We start from the raw sequence: 21,499 nt of genomic DNA, 5'->3' as shown, positions 1-21,499 counted from the left end.
TTACCTGGAACTCCATATGCGACTATTATTACCCTGTTAAGTGTTTGATCACCTGCTCGGGTCACTTACTGCTCACTTAATCCTCTCTAATTAAAGTATTAGAGGGTGGAATGAAAACTAACAGACCTCTCACTCCTTCAGGACAAGAGAAGTCCATCTGTTCCATAAAACACACCCCATATAAAAACACAAAAACTCCTTATCGTCGCTACAGCTCAAAGCCCATTATTATCTTCCCCCTCTCCCTCCTGTAATATAAAACAGCTGTTGTTTTGAAATCTCATATTTGGTGTGGGGTTCTGTAATTAGACAAATAACATTTTCGTATTACACACAGTTGTGCTTTGATCCACACAATCAGTTGGCTGTTCATGTACAGTATGTACAGGTGTGAAATGTTGACTGCAGGTGTGTCTGCATGTGAAGATTGGATGATGTGATGTACCGTAGAGACTCCTTAAAGGCGGCTTATTGCACTGCATATTTCTCCAATATCATCATGCATTACACTCCTCTCTTTTCCAGTATTAAAACATCACAAGGCAGGCAGACATCACAAGATGTTTACACTGCATAAAATATTCATCGTCGCTATTTAATCTCATATTAGCTCTCTTAAATTCATTTAAAAAAAATTAGTGAACCAAAATCTGCAAATGGAGTGTGATAATTGCACTTATTTCCACTGTAATTTAAATTGCTTCAAGGATTTTGACAATCGAGATTGCGGCTGTTTTCAGATCTTTATCACTTGACCCAAGAACATTCTTGAAATGAGTTGATTTGCTTGGGAATAAAGTGGAATTATCTCCCCCCTCACTGGCAGTATCCTACTAGTTTCATGAGAAATAAGATTTTAATACCCAACGCCGGTGAAAATAAGTGGTTGTTATGGACATTTTCTGCAGTGAAACATACAGAGGTGACTGGATGTTTGTCTCTATTTCCTCTCAGGGCTTGCACTCAGTTGCTTCATATCTCTCTCTGCACAGTGTTTTTGTCCAGAAAGCCAATTTTCTCCAGGATATAGTGGCTTCAGAAGACCAAAGGAAACCTTTCCCAAACCTAATATCTCACACCTCCAGGGACCCAGAGTTTACATGTTGAAGCACCTCGATCTGACAAACTTCCTGCAGGGCTCTCGTTGGATCTCTCTAAGCCAGCACAACACACTCATGGCGCCCACACATCCTCACCTGCAAACCCCCTCTATGCATTTCAATCTGTTACTGTTATTGAGTGATATTAACATTCCTGGGGATGCGACGGGAGGAGGGGATAGAGATGTTTGAGAAATAATAAGGAACTAGTGTCCAGTGTATGTGGATTCATCTGTGTTCTAGTCTTTGCCTCCTCTGTCAGTGAACTACACCCTCATGAATAAGCTCTTGGAAATGTTATCAGAGATACCAATCAGTGTCTCAAAGCGCACTCTGTCCTTTCTAACTGTTCTCATGGTCCTTTGACTGCAGGACATTGATGCCTCATTGCCTAAAAGACGCAGGGTCCCAAGATACCAGTTTTGGTGTCACTGTAGAAACCATTTAGACTCACTGCCCACAGCACTATGTGGGTTTTACCTGAATCTAGAGTTTTTTTATGTTATTGAGACTCTACAGTACTAAACTCAAGTTTGTTTTGCTTATTAATTTAGTAAATAAAAGCCTTGAGGCATGCATTGACAGTTTTTAACATCTTCTCATTTTCTCTGTAGAATCACCACTTTAGACAAAGTTGGTGTTGCAAGTTAGAGCTGGATATAGATCATCTTTTCTGCTCTAACATTTCAGAGGAACATCCCGATTCCTTATAAATGGCTTTGAATTAGGGCTGTCAAAGTTAACGTGATAACACGTTAATTCAAATTTGTTTTAACGCCACTAGTGTCTTTAACGCATTAACACCATTGGTACCAACCATGTCATACTAGCTTGAAGGAAGGAGTAAGAAGGAGGTTAAATAACGCTCCAAACTTTGACTGACCTCAAGATATGTGAATGAAAATGGGTTCTATGGGTACCCACAAGTCTCCAATTTACAGACATGCCCACTTTATGATAATCACATGCAGTTTTGGAGTAAGTCATAGTCAAGTCAGCACACTGACACACTGTTGTTGCCTGTTGGGCTTGAGTTTGCCATGTTAAGATTTAAGCATATTTCTTATGCTAAATGCAGTACCTGAGAGGGTTTCTGGACAATATTTGTCATTGTTTTGTATCGTTAATTGATTTCCAATAATAAATATATACATTTATTTGCATAAGGCAGCATATTTGCCCACTCCCATGTTGATAAAAGTATTAAATACTCGACAAATCTCCCTTTAAGGTACATTTTGAACTGATAAAAATTAGTGATTAATTTGAAATTATTCACGATTAATCATGGACAATGATGCGATCAATCGCGTTTAAATATTTAAACGATTGCATTGCTCATAGTAAGAGGTATGTTAATTTGTAGTTAATATTTATGAGTAAAATATATCTTCCTGTAAGATCACAGGATATTTATTTGCTGAAACCACCATGCTCCCATCGAGTTGTTAAACTAAACAGTATATACCGTAGCATTTGCCCTGTCTGTCTATAAAATAGACTGACCCGGTGAACTTATTGATTCTATCTGTTAAACCCACTTCAGTCTGTCAGAGTTGAAGGTAAAGAGGGTTTAAAGACAGATTTTTTTAAGCCTTGAGCCATGGAAACATGCAAAACTGTTGGTGCATTGCGGTTTTAAAAAAAGTGGTTTTAATGAAGCAATCCTGTAGACACATCACGCAATTTCTTTACAGATATAGTTAGCAGCTAGTGTAACACAATTGCCCTTCCATTTGAACAGTGGGTAGTAAATCATCAGGAAAATTTTCCATGGCAACCATGCTGGTTAATGGTTGTGCTTCAGCTTAATGATATGCCTAGTGAGAGAGGGAGAGAGATGATAATAGGAAAGTCTTATGAATAATCATTAGATTAATGTCATTCACATCAACTGCATGTCAATAAGTGTGAAATTAAACTTGACGTTTCTTTTAGCAGCCATTAACAGTCGATCCAATTAGCCAATTGGACAGGGAATGTCTCATTCTTTAATTTGTTCGATTGCAAATCAATCTAATTATAAATCGGAGGATGAAAAATGGGTGCAGCAGGCAGTACCTGCTGTTGTGTCATCGCCATAGCAGTAATAATGCGGTATTACTGTCACTGTGGCCTGGAATATATTGCCGTGTATGTGTGTATGTGTGTATGTGCGCAGTGGAGTCTGTCTCTGTGTGTGCTGTAAATACTGACAGCATCTCCAGGTGTAGACTGCAGACATATCAGGCTCTGCATTCTGATGCAGCTCTCCATGTCACAAGCCTGCAGGGGTGGAGGAAGTATTCAGACCTTTTACTTAAGTAAAAGTACTAATACCGCACTGTTAAAAATAGTCCTGCATTGAAAATGTTACTTAACTAAAAGTATGTAAATATAATCAGGATCATGTATTTAAAGTAGTAAAAGTACTCCGAAAATGTCCCCTGTAACTGTTATACTGTTTATATTAGATTATTATTACTCATGCATTAATGTAAAAGCAGGATTTTACTGTTGTAGTTGGTTGAGGTGAAGCTCATTTTGAACTATTAACTGGTGATTACTTTCATTAAGAATTCATCCGCTTATTTTCTCCATTAATTGATCGATTGTTTAGTTTGTAAAAACTCTGAAAATAGTGAGAAATGCCATCACAATTACCCAGAGCCCTAAGTGACACCTTCACAGTGTTTGTTTTTCCCAAACAACAGTTCAAACCTCAAAATTATTAAAAAAACTTTAAAATGATTAAAGCATTTAAAAAGTTTAAGACATTTGAACCATGAAATGTTTGATAAACGATTATCAAAAGCTGCTCTTATAGTCAAACTCTTCATTGTTTTTTTCTGTGTAAATTTTTTTATTTAAAGTAACCAGTAACTAAAGCTTTCAGATAAATGTAGTGGAGTAAAAAGTACAATATATCCTTTAGAAATGTAGTGTAGTAGAAGTAGAAAGTGGCATGAAAAGAAAACACTCAAGTAAGGTACAAGTACCTCAAAATGTACTTAAGCACGTTACGTGAGTAAATGTACTTATAGTAGTTACATCCACCTCTGCAAACCTGTTGCTGTCAAAGTAATCACCTGCTCTTCATCACTCCCTCTCTCTATCCACTTCTCTCTCATAACTGCACTTTGGTTTTCCATTTCTTTTTTTGGAGTCACTCAGCCCACATAGATGTCATAAATGTAACCTCTTTATTTATTATATCTCTGTGTCACAGTTAATGTTTCAGTGTTTATGGGGTGATTTACTGTCTGTTTGCTGTACATGGTGAGCAAACATTTTTAAGGTAAAAAAAAATGGATCTTTGCACACTGGAGTGAAACATACACTTAAAGGTGATGGTGATAGACTGTTGTTGTAATCCAGTGATTATGCCCAGTTCATCAATTCTATCTATGAAAGCTTGCTGTGGTGACTGAATACATATTGCTCTTCCATTTTGACAAGCTCATAAACACGTTTCCTCCATGTTTTATGTGCACTAAGTGCATGCACACTTATTAGAAGCAGAATATATTGTGTTTAAGTGTACACGTTGAGTTTCTGTCACTCTCTCCATGAGCAGTCACTTCCATTCACTTACTTGTAAGTGTCTCTAGAAGAGAAGACACCACTGGGAGTCAGCGTCCTTCATTTACACTCCATCTCTCACTTGCTGAGTGAGTTCAAAGGTCAAACAACTCTTATGCTAACTCAACAAGCGCTGCCATCTGCCCGTTCATTAGCGCTGCTGACCTTCCACTAGTCAAGTGGGGTCATCGAGTAGCAGAATAAGCGCAGTGTCCGTTCACAGTGTATAGACCAATAATGGCCGAGTTGTGTGGGCTGGATTCGCTTGTATGTCTCATTGCAGTCATAACATTTAAAGCGTGTGGACATTTGATGTGATAACAGCTTTCAAATGATTCTGATAGCATACAGTTTGTGTTTAGAAAAATGAGACAATCCCAGTCAAACGTGGTCTAATATGTGATAGTTTAGAGGTCCTTAACGGGAAAAACTTTGGGAACAACTGACCTAACCCTTACCACATCCTTAACCACTGACCCAGCTTTTTTCACAAATTGGGGACACGGCTTTTGTCCCCAATTGCACAAGCCATCCCCAATTAACTGGTCTTTAGTCTGAAATGTGTCCCCGAAGGTAGCCTTAATCAAGAACACGCACACACACCCACAGCAGCACACAGGATAGCTGTTGCACTGAAAGAGATGAGGATTTGGCCGACAACAATTTACTGCTGATAAAGAAGAAGGAGGGGGGGAGGGAAGGAAGGCGGTTTGAGGAGTTGGCCCAACGTAATGGCCTTCACCCGACCACCTGGCCTGATTTTACAGAGTCATGCGGAGGTGAGAGAGAGAGAGCAAGTGATATTTCCCGGCATGGCCAGACATGAGTGATAGGAGATGAAGATAGCGCTGATAGAGGGTAATGATTGTGATCTCTCTTTCGCTCAGTCTCGCTGAGCCTGTGTCTGGGTTAATGGGAGTCAGGTCATGGGGATCCGGGGGCCTCAGTGTGATGGTCATCTGGTCATCTGGACTGACTCATTGTGGAACGAACGGATGCTGATAGTGTGGTCACCTACATCACTCTCTGAGGCGCAGGTGTCTGGCTAGGTGGATGGTGGAAATGCAGCAAAAACACAGCACAGGAATAAGGGGAGTGGAGGTGATGCAGTTGCATTAAAATTCTAGACAATTCACAGCCATCGTTGAGGTCCAGGGGATCATTGTCTGTGTACAAATGATGTATCTCACCAGAAACAGAGATTAAAAAAACAAGACTAAGGTCCCTATGTTACACCCGATGCAAAGTGGTGCACATTGCTAGTACCAGACCGACACAGTTGTCATTTTCACAGCCAGCCCCCATGTTGCTTTGTGCCCGTTTGTCTTAAAATGAGGTGTGGTCAGGCACGTTGTCGTCTCATTGCTATCATGATGAAGCAGAAAGCAATTGACAAACAGAAGCCTGGTCTAAAGTCAATGACGGAGTATTTTCCTGCTATTTAAAGGGCACATTATTCAGATAGTAAGATGCGCGTATGCTCTATACGCACCAGACCATGCATAATACGAGTTACCACAGTGCATTCCTTATCGCTCTGTGTAGTTCCCACGCCAACCCACATACACTACACCGCCATGCCAGTGAACAGCGCTGTGTATTCTACTCCGTTAAAAAATGTATGTATCAAATTTCATGACAATCCATCCATTAGTTTTTGAGATATTTCCGATTGGACCAAAGTGGTGGATCGACAAACCAACATTGCCATCCATAGAGCCACGCCACTAGTGTGGCTAAAAATAAACTATTGTTTGGAGCATTGCAATACAGTAGGTAAAAGTGAATATTCTAATAAGGTACTCACACAGACAGACACAGAGAAAGTGTAATGTGATTAAGCATCACTCCTGTGCCCACAGTTATTCAGATTTCCCAAGTAAATGGTTCGTATTATACTATTAGGGGCGCTTACAAAGTGTATACTTACAAATGCTGTATTTTCATCATGGGCTGAAACATTCCCAACCAAAGTCTCGCTTCACCCTGTAAAAGGTGATATTAACCTATGAGCTGCAGATCAAGTAAGGATGAAGGATGATGGCCATGTAGGAAAAGACTTGTTGAGCCTTGGTACCATGTGACCTTTGAGCCATCTCGAGGAAGCATAGATTGAAGAAATATATAAGGGAGAATAAATTAACTTACCAGTCATTCACTATATCTGGAGAGTCAGTTCTAATGTACCATTATATAATAGAAGTTACACATCCAATGCAGCACATTTTCATATATTTCTCTGTAATAGTATTGTCAGGAAATAAAATGTCTTCAAAGGCTGAGGGAGCACAGGTGTAAATGCAGTTAGCTCTTGGTTACACTGGTACCCAACCAGAAAATCAGCCCTCATTCTACTTGAACGACACCGAAGCTCAAAGGCCGTAGTACTTCTACACTTGTTCCACGCCAGCATGTTGAGCATTCCTCTCCTGTCTTATGTCATTAAGAAAACAATTACTCTGCTCCCTTTACCTCATCTGGGCCCACCGGCAGCAGTCCCAGCCGCCATGTGGCTTCACTGAATACTGTATATCACCAGTCTGCAGGCATGTTATTGTCCGTTCTTGTACTCTCATCTTAGAACAAGGAACTTGACACTGTATGTCTTACAAATGGCTGCAGAGACGGGGCTTTGTAAGTTTCTTGTTTAATTTTAAGATATGGGGATCCTATATACCGAACTGTATTAAGAATGGCACAGAGATGAAACAAAAAACTGAGGCAATTGAGGTGTAAAATCATTGTCACACAGCATGCCAGTTTCACGCTGAGGAAAAATATCTAATAAAGTAGAGGAAACTGCCCTCAATGTTCTGCTGAAGCCTTTTCCAGTGGCAGCGTTCCAGCCACTTCATTTCCCTTGTTTAAAGCCACTAAGACCACAGATAGTGTATGCGAGCTATGAACACTCTAGTGTTAAGGCACAGCATTTCACTTCTAATACCATAATGTAAAGTGTCCCTTTTTAAAGGTCTTACATTCTATATTTCTTAAGTGCCTTTGTGAGTTAAATATAATGAAACGCTATGCCAAGCAAAAGATGCTTTGTTGTAAATACTAATATCATCTGCTTGATTCATTTTAGCCCATGATATTATTACAGAAGAAAAATGGGACAGGACCAAAAATTGGATTCATGTCGTGCTGTTATTCTCATGCTGGGAAAACTGAACTGGACCCCATCCATCAGTTCACAGTGTGTCCTTTCATGGTGGATGTTTTCAAATGACTCACAACTAAAAGCACAAGATTGACAGTGTTCTTTCATCAAGTGAATTCACATGTTTCCCAATAATGATGTTTTGAGAAAACTTGGATTCAGCCTATAAAAATTCTCATTAATCCTGTGAGCCAAGGTTCCAAAAACTGCATTTAGTCTGGAGAGAATCAATTCACCACTGTAGCAGTTACTTTATTAACTCTGCAGATGAGGAAAGAGCGAAGAGTGTGCCCTGCAGTGCAATTATTTGTATGTTTTCTTGATATTCAAAAGCACATTTTGAAATTACAAACAGAAGTGCCTGCCAGAACGTGACTCACAAAGATGTGTGGTGCCAAACTGAATAAGAACACCCACAGCCGAGGTGGAGAACTCAGCCTACTGCTAGTGGGATCCCCAGAACTGTGTGAGTGTGCAGGTGTCAAAAAGCATCTTGCTCACATTACTATTCTAGCATGAAGTGTCATTTAAGTCTCCATCTGAGGCAGAGTGAGCCCTGAATTAGCGCTTAGCAAAACTCTAAATGGAGACACGATCAAGTTAACTCTCTGGTGATCAGGAAAGTAATGCCACTGTTCTTGTAATGCAGCCATTTGTTTAACATTGCCTTTAACAGTGTGAATCCTGTATTGTGGCATGCTTGTCCTGGAAGGGTAGGGATGTTAACGGTTAATCGACGATCGATTAGAATTGGATCGAGCACCTGAAATTTAATCGATCCATCAAATAAAGATCTGAAATATAAATAACATGTAGTTACATTCTAGATGTCAGTAGAATGGAGTATTTTCAAAGCATGTTTCAATGACTCGCTTTCGCAACCAGAGGGTGCTGGGAGAGGCGGTGGAGGTGGCCACGGCGAACACAAAGACTGAGGATGATGCACCCGACGAGCAACGCTCAGTCAACAGCATTAGGAGCTGCAGCCTTGCATCAGGCCTCCTCCATGGCTCTAGCCCCGAACCGGCAAAGCTGGCATGCGAGTATGTCTGCATATCTACAGCATTTCATAGCCTACCATCCGAGCCGGGGTTTTCCAGGGCTGTACAGTTCAGAGCTTCATTCATAATCTTGAATTTCAAATTATTATTATTAATAATTTATAGAAACATTGCATGCAGTCCACCTTCACGCTCTCTTTCTCTCTCTCTCTGCGACGCGGCGCTCATCCTCTGTAATTGTCTCAATCCTCTGAGTCCATAAATCAAAATTCATTCAAAAAAGATAGATGTAATTCTTTCCCAAATTCCCAACATGTTTTTAGAAATATTCTGCTTCAAGCCATATTTGGATGCCTATTAACGGGGTGGTCTAGCAGCAATCTAATCTTTGCAGCGTTACATTTAGTTGCCTTTGAGCATCTTATAAAACTAGGTGGAGATTATTTTTATGTAATCTGATATTCAGTTACAATGTGTTTAATATGTCTAGGCCTCTATCATTATATGAGAAATGTCTCCTCAGTGTCATTCTGTCGAGTTTTGGAATCTCAGCCATTCTTCTAACTTTTTTTTTGTCTGTTGCCACAAAAGCATTCGTTTGGCACCAGTGTCATTTGAAAGAGGAACTGCTGCTATTTTGCTTGCTGCCTCCTTGCCAAGCTTCTTTGAGTCTCTATCAGCTGCTCTTCACTGAAGTGAAGTTTCTTTGCCTTGGCATTGCTGCTGGCTTACTCAATAGACTGCCTCCAGGCAGCTCTAATTCCTTTTAACACAAGGGGAGTAGGACAGATACAGTTTCAGCACAGTTAAGTCAATCAGAATCACTGGGGATTTTCATAAAATACATACAATATGTAACTATGGCTCACAATTATTTTTCTTTTTAGTAACATTCAGTGTTTCAACAAATCCTAGTGAATCTAAAAAGTGAGATTTACATAGAAAGATGCACTCCTTATTCTCTCACTGATACATCAACTCAGGTTTCATACTGATCTGTATAACAGAATCATTGACTGACAGCTGTTTTTGCTCATCACCTCTAACTTTCTCATAACCTAAAATTGGTTGTTAAGTAAGGGATAATGGGGCGATGCTGTGGTCTCTCATCGCCCTGAAGGGGATTCTTTCGCAACAATGATCCGCTAGCTGTACATTATCACGCTTATTACACGGCCGCTTACTGAAGAAATCAATATTTTGACACAAAAACGGTCCACCAGAGTCCGGCATCAGAGCTGTGCCCATAGCAACGGTCTGCTATACATAGCAATGGTCTGTTATACAGAAATTACAGACCTCAGAACGCCATGATTGACCAATCAGAATTGAGTATTCAACACAGCGGTGTAATAATCTAGTTTATGACAGACTTCCAGCAGCTAAATTGAATTATCCCATCATTAGTTTTATATTTACCCTTGTGCTTCTCCAACTGTGTTATGTCAAAATGTCTTCTGTTAAAAGGGGCTACTTTTCTTTTTGTTGTAACCATTTTTGTTGGTATAAAGACTTCACGTAAATGGCAGCATAGGAACTTCAACCTGAGCAGAGTTCTAATCATCTCAAATGTGCTGCTACACTCACACTACATTCTTATATCCAACACAGCATTTGTAATTGGGAGGTGTGTTTTTCAGTGCCCTGCTCAGTGGGGGGATTTTTGCCTTTGTTGGACAGTTAATAGTATAGAGGCATTGCAGTAGTATATTATGCACCCTGACCGCTCGGCTACCTGGACACCCCTTACCGAAGTGTAAGCTGCTACAGCTACTCATGTAGCATTTCAGAGGCAAACTCGCTTGCCAACAGTGCAATCATGGCAATTTCACTGGGTTCAGTTTATTTTCAAATGTGTTTATTTTAATTGTCCTTCCTATTTGAAACAGCTTTTGGTTGTATGTAGATCTTCATATCCACTCAGACATATGCAACATCCCTTTTTCTTTGTCCAAAAATGTTCAAAGAAGTTGGACGCAGGTCATTCCAATACAAAGCTCCATCAGACTGGAATAAATCATCCTCTTTTTCTGAGATCTATTACCTCTTTCCGTTGCTTCAGGACATCTTTATTTTCTCATCTTAAAACAACCTGTTCATGTTTTTAATTTGTGTATACTTATAATACTCAGTTTATTTGTGCTACATATAAACTGAAGACAAACTGTTGCAATTGTTCTTTATGCCGATGTAATTGATTTAAATCTGGTCCTTGTATAACAGCTGAGGGCTGGGGGTCTGGGTGGAAGATGGTGAGCAAGCTGTCTGTATCTGTGTATTTGCAGTGTATGTTTGTTATGTAATGCTGTTTTGTCTGTATGGGTTTTTGTATTTGTTTCTATAGGACCCCCTCGGAAATGAGATGCTACATCTCAAGGGGCTATCCTATCCTTTCAATAAATTCAAAATTTACAATCATGTTATTTCAGAAGACTTTGTAGAGGAATAACCGTGTTTGCGTGGCGGTCCGCAGGGTGCTGGTGCTAGCTGTGGTACCACAAACCCCTCTTCAACGGAGAAGCTGAGTTTTCCTGTCCGTGCTGTTGGAGTCTTGGGACTGCAGCCTTTACTCTCGCAGAGATGCCAGGAAATACTGCTTCACTTCACCAAGGTAGGATAACTACTTACACCTTGCACGTATCTGTGTGTGTTCTGGTTTTGTTCAGTTGTGTTTGTATGCTTGGTGACTGCTCTCTTTATCTTCCTATGCTGCTGCTATCAACCTATGTGCAGTATTAGTATTGATTGTGAATCCAAATTTAGTAGAAGGTAATATTGGGTTTAAATCCAAAATATTGCCAAATAGACACTTTTGCTTTTCGCTTTGACACCAAATCATCCGCCATCGTCTTGTCTGTCAACTCGCTCTCATCCTGTGTGTGTGAAATTTGACTCCTACCACTCTTTGCTGAGACTCTGTACAAAGCAGACATTTTCACTTTCATAGTTATTTCCAGCTAATAATGGCTTTATAGAAAACTCAACATGGCATACACACAGGACAAACATTCACATTCCATATATTTCATGTTCATCCAAACACAAGAGAAAGACTTGGATTTATGTGACGGGTTGCTCACATCATAGTTACTGTAGTGTCCTGTTTTATGATTTACACTACTGCCATATCTAAGGTCATAGTCATGGACTGATGGTCATTTGCTGGTCATTAGTGCTACACAATATTATGATAACCAGTGACTTGTTTTAGTCTGCTGCTGCATATCATGTGGATTGCCTGGTTTATCCATCGCAATTTACTAGATAGTACATTTTCTGCAGTGGTTGGAGGTGTTTCATTTGGAAATGACAGCTTGTCCGCATGCACAAATATGTTTATGTGGAATGAGGTGGTCGGACACCAAATATCAACTATGTTCATACTCTGTATTCATCACAGAGAAAATCTGTTACAGATTGTTGGCTGACTGAAATAAGGTTTCTTGGATCTCGCAGCAGGAATAGTTATTTAGGTCACTAGGAACTCCCAACCCACTACTTTTTCCATAAAGAGGGACCACATAGGCTGTTGGATGACGTCCATGTCCTTGAGATCGTACCTGAGAGAATATCCAAATTAACGATAAAGGGTCGAAGTTTTAGCAATCAGATCGGGAGATATTTTCACCAAGTCAAGGACAATCACATTTGTTTGTGAGTCAGCTGCACATCATTCACTGTGGGGACATATATGCCCTTCTAATATGATAGTATAGTTTGTGACTGTGGTAAATGGGAAAAACATTCATTTTGAATGACATAACACATACACAGTGACAATGGATTGCAGTCCTGTTTGAGATTCTGGAGATTATTTGACCTCAAACCATTAGATTATTCTGAGCCTTTTTTATTGGGGTAATCAGACCTAATCTGTTCTTTTTGTTTTTTTTATTAAATACCATTAACAACTCATAGGAGTGCAATAATCCTTATCCAAAATAATGTAGACTCAGCATGAGGAGGAGATATATTAATCACCAAATTAGAAGGATTTAATTAATACACAGTGTTCTGTTTGTTAGCTCAGGCATACATGCACGGTTCCCACAGACCTTGAAATTGATTTAGGTGTGAAAAAAATAAATAAATTTGACCTTTTGAAGTTCTTCATAACCTTTGAAAATCACAACATTGAAAGTAAATTAGTTTTTAATTGGAACTCCACTCTAAAAGTCATCATGCCGCAGATCTATTTGTACTGGATGTGGATAGCTGTGTCTGAGGGTTAGCAGTTTCTAAATTTAGAGAACCCTAGGGATTAGATAGGCATTTTTAGAATGAATGATTTCACAAGGATTTCTTGACATGGTCATAGGTATCAAATGAGGCCTCACTGATGCCTCATTTTGACTGATTATATGGTGCTGATAACGCCAAGATCGTGGGTAGATTTCCCGTACGGGCCATGGTGATTTTAACGTCACCACCCTCACACAGATTACAACGTTCTGTGGATGAACAGAAAAGTCTGCCTACTGCTACTACTGAGGGCACGCAACACCACTTTCAACCATCAAGGCTGTGCCGGCTCTCTCAGATTCATGACTTCTTCCTACTGAGTAAATACCTCCTTTAGTGTTGATCCTCTTTTTATTAGTGGCAAAATGAAGCATTAGTGCGCCATGCACCATTAGAAGACTAGGAGTTTTCCTCTTTGACGAGAACCAAGGACGGTTGGTACGGATCCATCTATTGAGGGCCAAGGGATCAGAGAGCTCCAGCTGGGCTTAGCAGTCCACCAGCTCCCCTGTGACAGGCAGTGTAATAGTGAAGCCAGTTAGCTTTCTTTCCTGGCTGGATCCTCCGGTCCCACTGGGTTTATTCCAATGGGAGAGGATAGGAAGGAGAGAGAGTGTGAGCAAGGGAATGAAGAATAAGGAGTGGAGTTTTTCAGAGTCACTGTAGACCAGACCTCCTCTCATTTCGGGGTCTGGAAAAATGTTTCTGATAGGAAAGCAGGGAATAGAGTTTACTCTCTCTGGGTTGCAGTGTGTGCTCGGTATGCAGGGCAGGCTGTCGTCACATTGAACTCGAGCTTACAGATGGCTGGCCCCGAGCTCACTGCTGGGTCCTGGAGCTCCCTTTAACTGTGCTAGTTAATGAGCGGCCCTGTTGGCCCTGCTAATGTGCTGACCCAAGAACAAAGTTGATGGTAATTGGTTGACTCTGGAGTGCTTGCGCGCGAAATAGGATTTGATTCATAAATTGGCCTTTTGAAATCGACTTAACTGAAGTTTGTTTACAGGATTGCACAAATTAAGCCTAATGTTTTCTTGGTTTTGAAACTAACTATATTTGCAAAATAGGTCCAGATGAAGGGCGGGCATTAAGCAAGTATCATTAGCTGTAATAAAAATATCCCATTCCCACTTAGCTTTTGCTGAGCTCTCAAGAATCCAATTCCCACAGCACAAATGAAATATTGAGTAATGCTTTCAACTCAATTATGGGCAGCGTGCGACTGTATCCCACAAGGTTTTGGTAGCGTGATTCCTTGCTGACTTTAGGTCCTGCCATCAGCTTCACTGAAGAGAGCCATCTCACCTTATTCTTGCCTCATTTTGACAGTAATGCCTGTCAGCGCCGGTGTCTACCCGTCTGCCTGTCATACAGGGTCGACTCTGACCACAGAGCTGAGAGGATCTCTCCCTCTGCCAGGCACCGTGGGGAGAGAAAGAGCCTCACTCTTATCCTCCGAAGGCTCATCAGATAAGAAGCGGGTAAAGGCACCAGAGAGTCTCTCCCCAGAGGGAAGGGATTTCAGTTTCTTTGTGCACTCTCTCTCCTCTGCTGCCTTTCTTTTCTTCTTCTCTTTCTTGCTCTCTTTTTCCTCTGTGTGTGTCTCTCCAGCTGGCTGAGGGAGAATCCTATCCTCCCAGGGGTCTATGATGGAAGGAAATCTCAGTAGTTCAGAGTATAAACAGTCGCTGTTAACATTTGAGACTGTGGGGGTTTGGAGCTCATTGTACTGTATGCAAAGGAAACAGTTCCTAGCTAAACACTGTGTTCTCAACATCCACTGATCAGGGTTCAGTGATATTAGCGTGATCAAAAATAGTTGTGAAGCAGTTTTGCAGTCCCAACAGTGAGCTACTTTCCATTAGTACTGAACACCAGGGGGATTTGCTGAGCATGTCATGTTTGTTGGTTTGTTTTTACAGCAGAAGTGACAGAATCACACTGATGCATCCTCTACAAGCTTTTCTTAGTGTTAGTTCCAGCAGTTGGAGCTTTGGCAGCAACACAGTGTTTTCAGGTTTGTTTTTTATGTTTCTCTAGCTTATGCAATAGCTCAAGAGATTTACATCAGATCCCATCTACTGGTAAATGTATCATCCAAATTTGTCTGGTGATTTTTTTAAATATTTTTTTTGGAAAAGAATAGCTGTCAATAGGGAGATTGTAGTTGACAGCTTGGAAAGACCGCAAACAAGGAGAAATTGTTCCCATTGGGACGTCACAGGGAGGAAGAATAGCCCTGGATTCTGCAACAGCAGTGGTGAAAGATGACTCACAGCGAGAACGTGTTGAATCAGACAACAGCATCGTCATAATATATAATGGGATGAGCACAGAGCAGGAAACAAGCAGATAGTGAGGGCAAGACGCTCCAGGTCCTCTCCTGGGTATCAGAGAAAGTATCACCTGTAAGGGGGCTAAAAATACATGAGATAAAGAGATGCTTGACAGTCCAGGGACCCTGCAGGGGGCCTTGCATTGATTGCCTCTTGATTTAAGTCATGTCAGGTCTATTGGGTTTATAGAGTACATTTAACAAAAGTGCTTTACAGGGAACAGATGTAAGACTAGACTGAAAAAGGTTAACAAAAATGAAAGCGGTTTAGAGAATGACCGTCTAGAGCTAAAGTTGCAGGCAGTGTTGAATATGTTGGCATTGATACTGTGACAGTGTCTGATTCAGTGTTAGGGCTCTGTACTTTCGAATAAATGGAGTGACAAAGTGATAAAGAGTCCTGCTTCCAGCGAGGGGAAGTACCGGAGGACTTGTGAAACTGAAATTATATCAACAACAAGTTAAAGCAGGTATTTTCCACCTTTTACTGGTGTCAACTGAGGATAAACATAATAAAAGGTATTGTGGAAGGAATGAATTTAGGATAGCCCAACATGACGAAGAGCAGGAAGGATTTAGATTCTACAACAGAAACACTGCCTGTCTGCTACATGTCTCCTGGAAGGTAGAAGAAAAGATTTCACTCAGTGGTAGCAGACAGGACAACAAACAACTCAAAAGAAGAGGATACTGTAGCTGTCATGTCTTTGCTAAAGGCAGGTAGGCTATACTGGATGTCTGCAGCTGCCTAGAATACAAAAGTATGGTTTCAAACCAAATCCACTTTGTCACATGTCGGGAAGATATTTTTTATTTTGAGACCATCGAATGTGTTTTGGACATTGCAAATGAATTCTGTCGAGCTTTTTGGCAATAACTGAACTGTGTGAATGATAGGGATATGACATGTAGTGGCAAACTCATAGAGAAGATGATGTCAGGCAACAATCAATGAACATCAATGATTGTACAGACATTTTAGAAATAACATAGTACAGTACTGTCAGTGAAGGGAAATACAACTCACTGTAATGGACCTTTTTCACAGCAGACATGTTGACTTATCATATCAGGAAAAGATAAGAAGAAATTGATAACATCAACGATGGCTCCGTTCCATTAAAGGCAGGGTGGACAATCTTGAAAAACTAGCAAGAGTACACTAGTGAGTCAGTTCCAGTGAGTCAGCATTCACAATACCAGAGCTTCCCCCAAATGAAATGCGATTATCATTGTTATTGAGTACACCTGGGCTTTTCTTACTATGACATGTCAAAATTTCTGCCGTGAAAACGGTCTATTTCAGGTGACGAGAGTCTCGACAGCAGTTGTGTCACCCCAGTCCACGTAGACACAACATGTACGTAAAGTTTCATCTTGTGCGGTAGGCCCAAGCTGGAGAGAGTCTAAACAGATGAGTGGCCAACTAAAGCAGGCTGGGAGACGTGGTGCCAGAGCAACCTGGGAGTCTCTCCTCCATCTGCTCAGATCAGTCTCATTAAGTCGAACAAGTGGCCCACTGCTCCTCCACTCAGTGCATGCTCTCTATCTCTCATAGCCTACTGCTGTCCTGGGGCAATGATTACATGAAGCCTAACCTTGTAGAAAATGACATTAGAGAATGCAAAACTATGGTAATGACTCGGCCGTACGGTCCACTGGCTGTCAGTTAACCCTGGCCCTTATGAAAGAAAATGCCAATGTGTGCATTTAATGACAGTGACTTAATGATTTTCACAACTTTTACTTCTTCATCTGTTGATTATGCATGAATTGTCAGACATTATGCATGTGTATCGTTTGCTTGATCAAAAGTAAATGGAATACAAGGGGTTCCAAAAATACAGGGTGACCTTTTATGTATTTTATAGAACAAATTTGTTTTGCCAAATACTTTATTGAAACGTATGGTAATTGCTAACTGGATTACGATCAGTGATACATACAAATGTCATTTCTAGTAGACAAGGTTGGATGTGAAAGATGGAGCTCTTCACAAAGCATGAAGGCAGGACAACTGAGTGTACGAACAGATGTTTGATTAAAGTCTAAATCAGGCATCCGATCAGGCTCTCTTTGTATGATGAAGAGAGTGTTTGAAGAGGTCAGCCGCTGGCAGTGATGTGGTGACGTGACTCCTCCGGGAATCCTTAGTGAACTCTGAATAACAGCAGAAGGGGAGGTGTGATTGCACCATGAGTTTTTTTTTTTACATTAAGATTTTGTGCAAGCCCTCCTTCTCAAGGACACTCCAGCAGGGTGGATGCCCGCTGTTACAGAGGAGGGAACCCTCCCGCTTAACATGTCTCCACCCGGCTGCACTTTTTGGAGAGCTGGCTGTTTGGAGATCATTGAAAGTGAATGCAGTGTGTTGCAGGAATGGCAATAAGACAGGCTGCCTTTCTTCACAGCAGAGGACGGAGTCAGAGGCACTATTCTGAGCTCAGGCGTTTTCTTTACGCAGCATCTCAGCGGGGGGTGAGAGAGTGATGGATAGACTGTTTTAGAATACTCAAACATAAAGAACAGTCAAAGGTTGGTCATTTATTGATCTCCTCCTCCTCAAGTTTCAAAACCATATGATATAAAACTGTGAGGAAATGTTATTGTTTTTAATAGACATAGTGCAGAGCTGGTTTATTATTTGTTTCCATGCCACACTTAATATGTTGGAGAGTCACTTTTGGGGTTATGGTTTCATAGTGAAACCCAGTGAGTCACATGTAGATATCACTACGATACTCACTACATGTTTTTGTATTCATATGAAGGTGTGATTTTTACCTTTACTTACCTTTTTAATATAATAAGTGAAATATTAATTCCAGCTTTTAGTTGGAGCTTGATGAGTGCTTAATGTGGCTCAGATACATGCAGGTAGCGAGGCAGCCTATATAACTAATGAAGCAGCTGGAAAGGTGTGTTTGGTTGAAATGCCGGTAGACACCTGACTTCTCCTCCTTCACCCCCCATCTCTCCATCACCCAGTTCTCTAGCTGCCTAGGAAACACCACTAGCAAGCTTCAAGCTTTTGAAGACTTCACACAAAAGGCCGTATGCAGTCTGAACCTTCACAGCTCTTAAATGTGAGCACTGCTCTAGATGTGCATCATGCCTGAAGGTCAAAGATTGCACTTGGACTTGAAAGAGAGTCCTAAAGTGTAGAGATGAATGAATGCAGAGTTTATGTTGTCCACTCCGCCGAGTCATGTATGGAAAAATGCTACAAGACACGGGAACTTGGCCTGTGTCATGAGGAGTTGCAGCATTTATTCACCGACGGCCTAAACTGTACACACGCCGCACTGCTACACTCACAACTAATTACGGCTGACTGCATACTCGCCGTCACTCCGTCGCGCACATACGCTCCCTCGCTCTCTTTTTCTGTCTCTCTCTCTCTTGACCGCAAACACCGACACTCGCTAACATTAAGCACACAGCCTACGCACTGAGTTATGCCTTAAAGGAATTTGCTACTTGTATAACACATTTTAATTTAAAAAACATCTTAAAACCACTTAATTCCCAGATGATTAGGCCTAACGGGCCAAGTAGGTGACAAATGGCGCAGCTGCATCGGCACCGCTCTGTGACCCGAATGGTCAGAGACGCGTTCCAAGACCTCCCACAGTCCGTCAAAATGATGGGCGACCTTCAGATTTTTCTGTCATTTAAAAAAACAATCAGTCAATGACGGAAAATATTCTGTTAACGCAACTTTTGCCTTCAAGTCAGCTGCGAAACAGCATTGCAATCAATTTTTTTTTAGAATATAATATATGAGAAATATTATTTAGGCTGCAGCTTTGGACGTTTTTGAATTGTTCAACTTCTGCAGAGGTTTACATTCTAAATAAGTCTTATTTACTGTATGTGGTGTGGAAGAGCCACTGTTGTTGTTGTTGGGCATTTGATCTTGGCAATAGATTGATTATTAATTGCCTTAATTAAGAAGACATGGATCTTTGCACTTGTTCCCTGAATGAACAGGCTGACAGTACAGTAGTTCAGTGTGACTGTGTTGCTGTGTTTTTATGGCCAATCCGTATTATGGGAACACCACCTGCACATTCTAGGACACCTTCTGTCCCCTGCCTCGCACTTTCTTGTGTCGTGTCTGCGGTAGAGCAATTTTCTAATCAAGGTTTAATTAGAGAGGGGAAGCTCAGCGTCTCCCCTCTTAATGATCGACAAAGCAGCTAAATTGTCAAGCCTGTGGAGTCTCTAATGGGAAAAGTTGAGGGGCCCTGGGTGGCAATGCAGCCAATGAACTGACGGCATTGAAAGAAAGATCATGAATCTTCACTCTGAAGCAATTACAAAAGCTGCTGAAAGGACATTCTCTAACCATTCGTTATTTCATTTGGCTTTGTGGTAGACTGTTTTCATAGGCGCTCAAGCCTTCTTGAAACGTGAAGTGGAAAATTCAGAAAAGATAGGTTATAGATGGAAGGAAAGGGCTCGACGATCATTTACTTTTTGGTCGAGGAGCCACATGAAACAATGTGACAGATGTGGCTGCAGTGGGGCTAATATCGGCTGAATGCCATTGCACTTTGGGTAATGCAAAGTAGCTTGACATTTAAGGAGCAGAGGCTGCGTGTAATTGGAGCTGTGGCCTCTCGGTGGGTACTCTCCTCCCACTCCGGCTCAAGACAAAGCCGACAACTGTGAAAAATATTGAGCCCACTAAATGAACAACTGAGAGCCAAATCAGGACAAATTGGTCATATCCACTACCTGTTTTTTAATGAAAGGAAAGACAAGAGACTGCTCAACAGTGGAGAACAACATTATCAGTTGTATTTTAAGTAAGGTACACAATTTAAACATCTCCTTTGTGGTGATGGGGAATCTGTGAAGTTCTTGGAGGTATAAAGAATTATAGCCGGGGCAGACATGGAGCAACAACTCTTTCCTGATGGTTAGCCCTGCTGAAGACCTCTGTCTTAAAACTTGACCTAGCTCTGTCCTGTTTAATTTGTCACTCCCAAAAGTCAGAAAAAATGCAATTCCAATGGCATCATAAAAAGGCAATAAACTGACATTAAACGGCATATTCATATGTGATCCTGCTCGTAAAATTATGTAGAATAATTGCTCCTCTCTCTCAGATGAAAGGGCAAGGAGTAAGAGAGGATTTACTGCCTTAATGACCAAAGTGGCATAACACTGACTGTCTGCAGGCTACCGCTGCCAATATGTCATCTCTGAGAAGATGTACCGTAGCCGAGTGTGCAAATCAAGGACAAGATGTTGTACTTCCAAAAGCAAGCTGTTTTGTCCCGTGGGAAACTAAAAGTCAATGTTCACTTATTTTAATTTACGTCCATAAACATAGTCATTTTAAGCCAAACTATGTTTTCTTTTAGTAGGGCTGTTAAAGTTAACGCGATAACTTGTTAATGCAAATTCGTTTTAACGTCACTGTGAATGAAAATGGGTTCTATGGGTACCCACGAGTCTCCCCTTTACAGACATGCCCACTTTATAATAATCACATGCAGTTTTGGGCAAGTCATAGTCAAGTCAGCACACTGACACACTGACAGCTGTTGTTGCCTGTTGGGCTTGAGTTTGCCATGTTATGATTTGAGCATATTTTTATGCTAAATGCAGTACCTGTGAGGGTTTCTGGACAATATTTGTCATTGTTTTGTGTTGTTAATTCATTTCCAATAATAAATATATACATACGTTTGCATAAAGCAGCGTATTTGACCACTCCCATGTTGATAAGAGTATTAAATATTTAACAAATCTCCCTTTAAGGTACATTTTGAACAGATAAAAAATCGGTGATTAATTTGCGATTAATTGCGATTAACTATGGACAATCATGCAATTAATGGCGATTGAATATTTTAATTGATTGACAGCCCTATTTTTTACTAAACCTAACCAAGTAGTTTGGCTGCCTAAAATGTTAACCTCGTCTTTAAAACTGTTTAAAACTGTGACCATAATCCGGGAGAAAATACGTTTACCTCGTTGTATGGGAACGTTATTTTGTAGGAGATAGAGATGGCAAAAAGGGTCTTGACAGAAAGTCTGCAAAATATGTTCTATACACTTAATTGAGACTGTCTATATTGTA

The 21,499-nt window shown here is 40.8% G+C and overlaps 1 long non-coding RNA gene across 1 annotated transcript in view; it reads left to right on the top strand.

Moving 5' to 3' along the window:
• The window catches only part of LOC119475295, a 100,976-nt gene that overhangs the window by 12,705 nt on the left and 66,772 nt on the right, over window positions 1-21,499 (top strand). The window contains exon 2 of the long non-coding RNA XR_005203756.1: window positions 11,296-11,433. This is a non-coding gene — a long non-coding RNA (uncharacterized LOC119475295). The remainder of the gene's footprint in view (window positions 1-11,295; window positions 11,434-21,499) is intronic.

This window comes from Sebastes umbrosus, chromosome 17 (genome assembly GCF_015220745.1).
Source record: "Sebastes umbrosus isolate fSebUmb1 chromosome 17, fSebUmb1.pri, whole genome shotgun sequence".
In the NCBI taxonomy this organism is placed as follows: domain Eukaryota; kingdom Metazoa; phylum Chordata; class Actinopteri; order Perciformes; family Sebastidae; genus Sebastes; species Sebastes umbrosus.
This window is presented reverse-complemented; position numbering and strand designations above follow the sequence as displayed.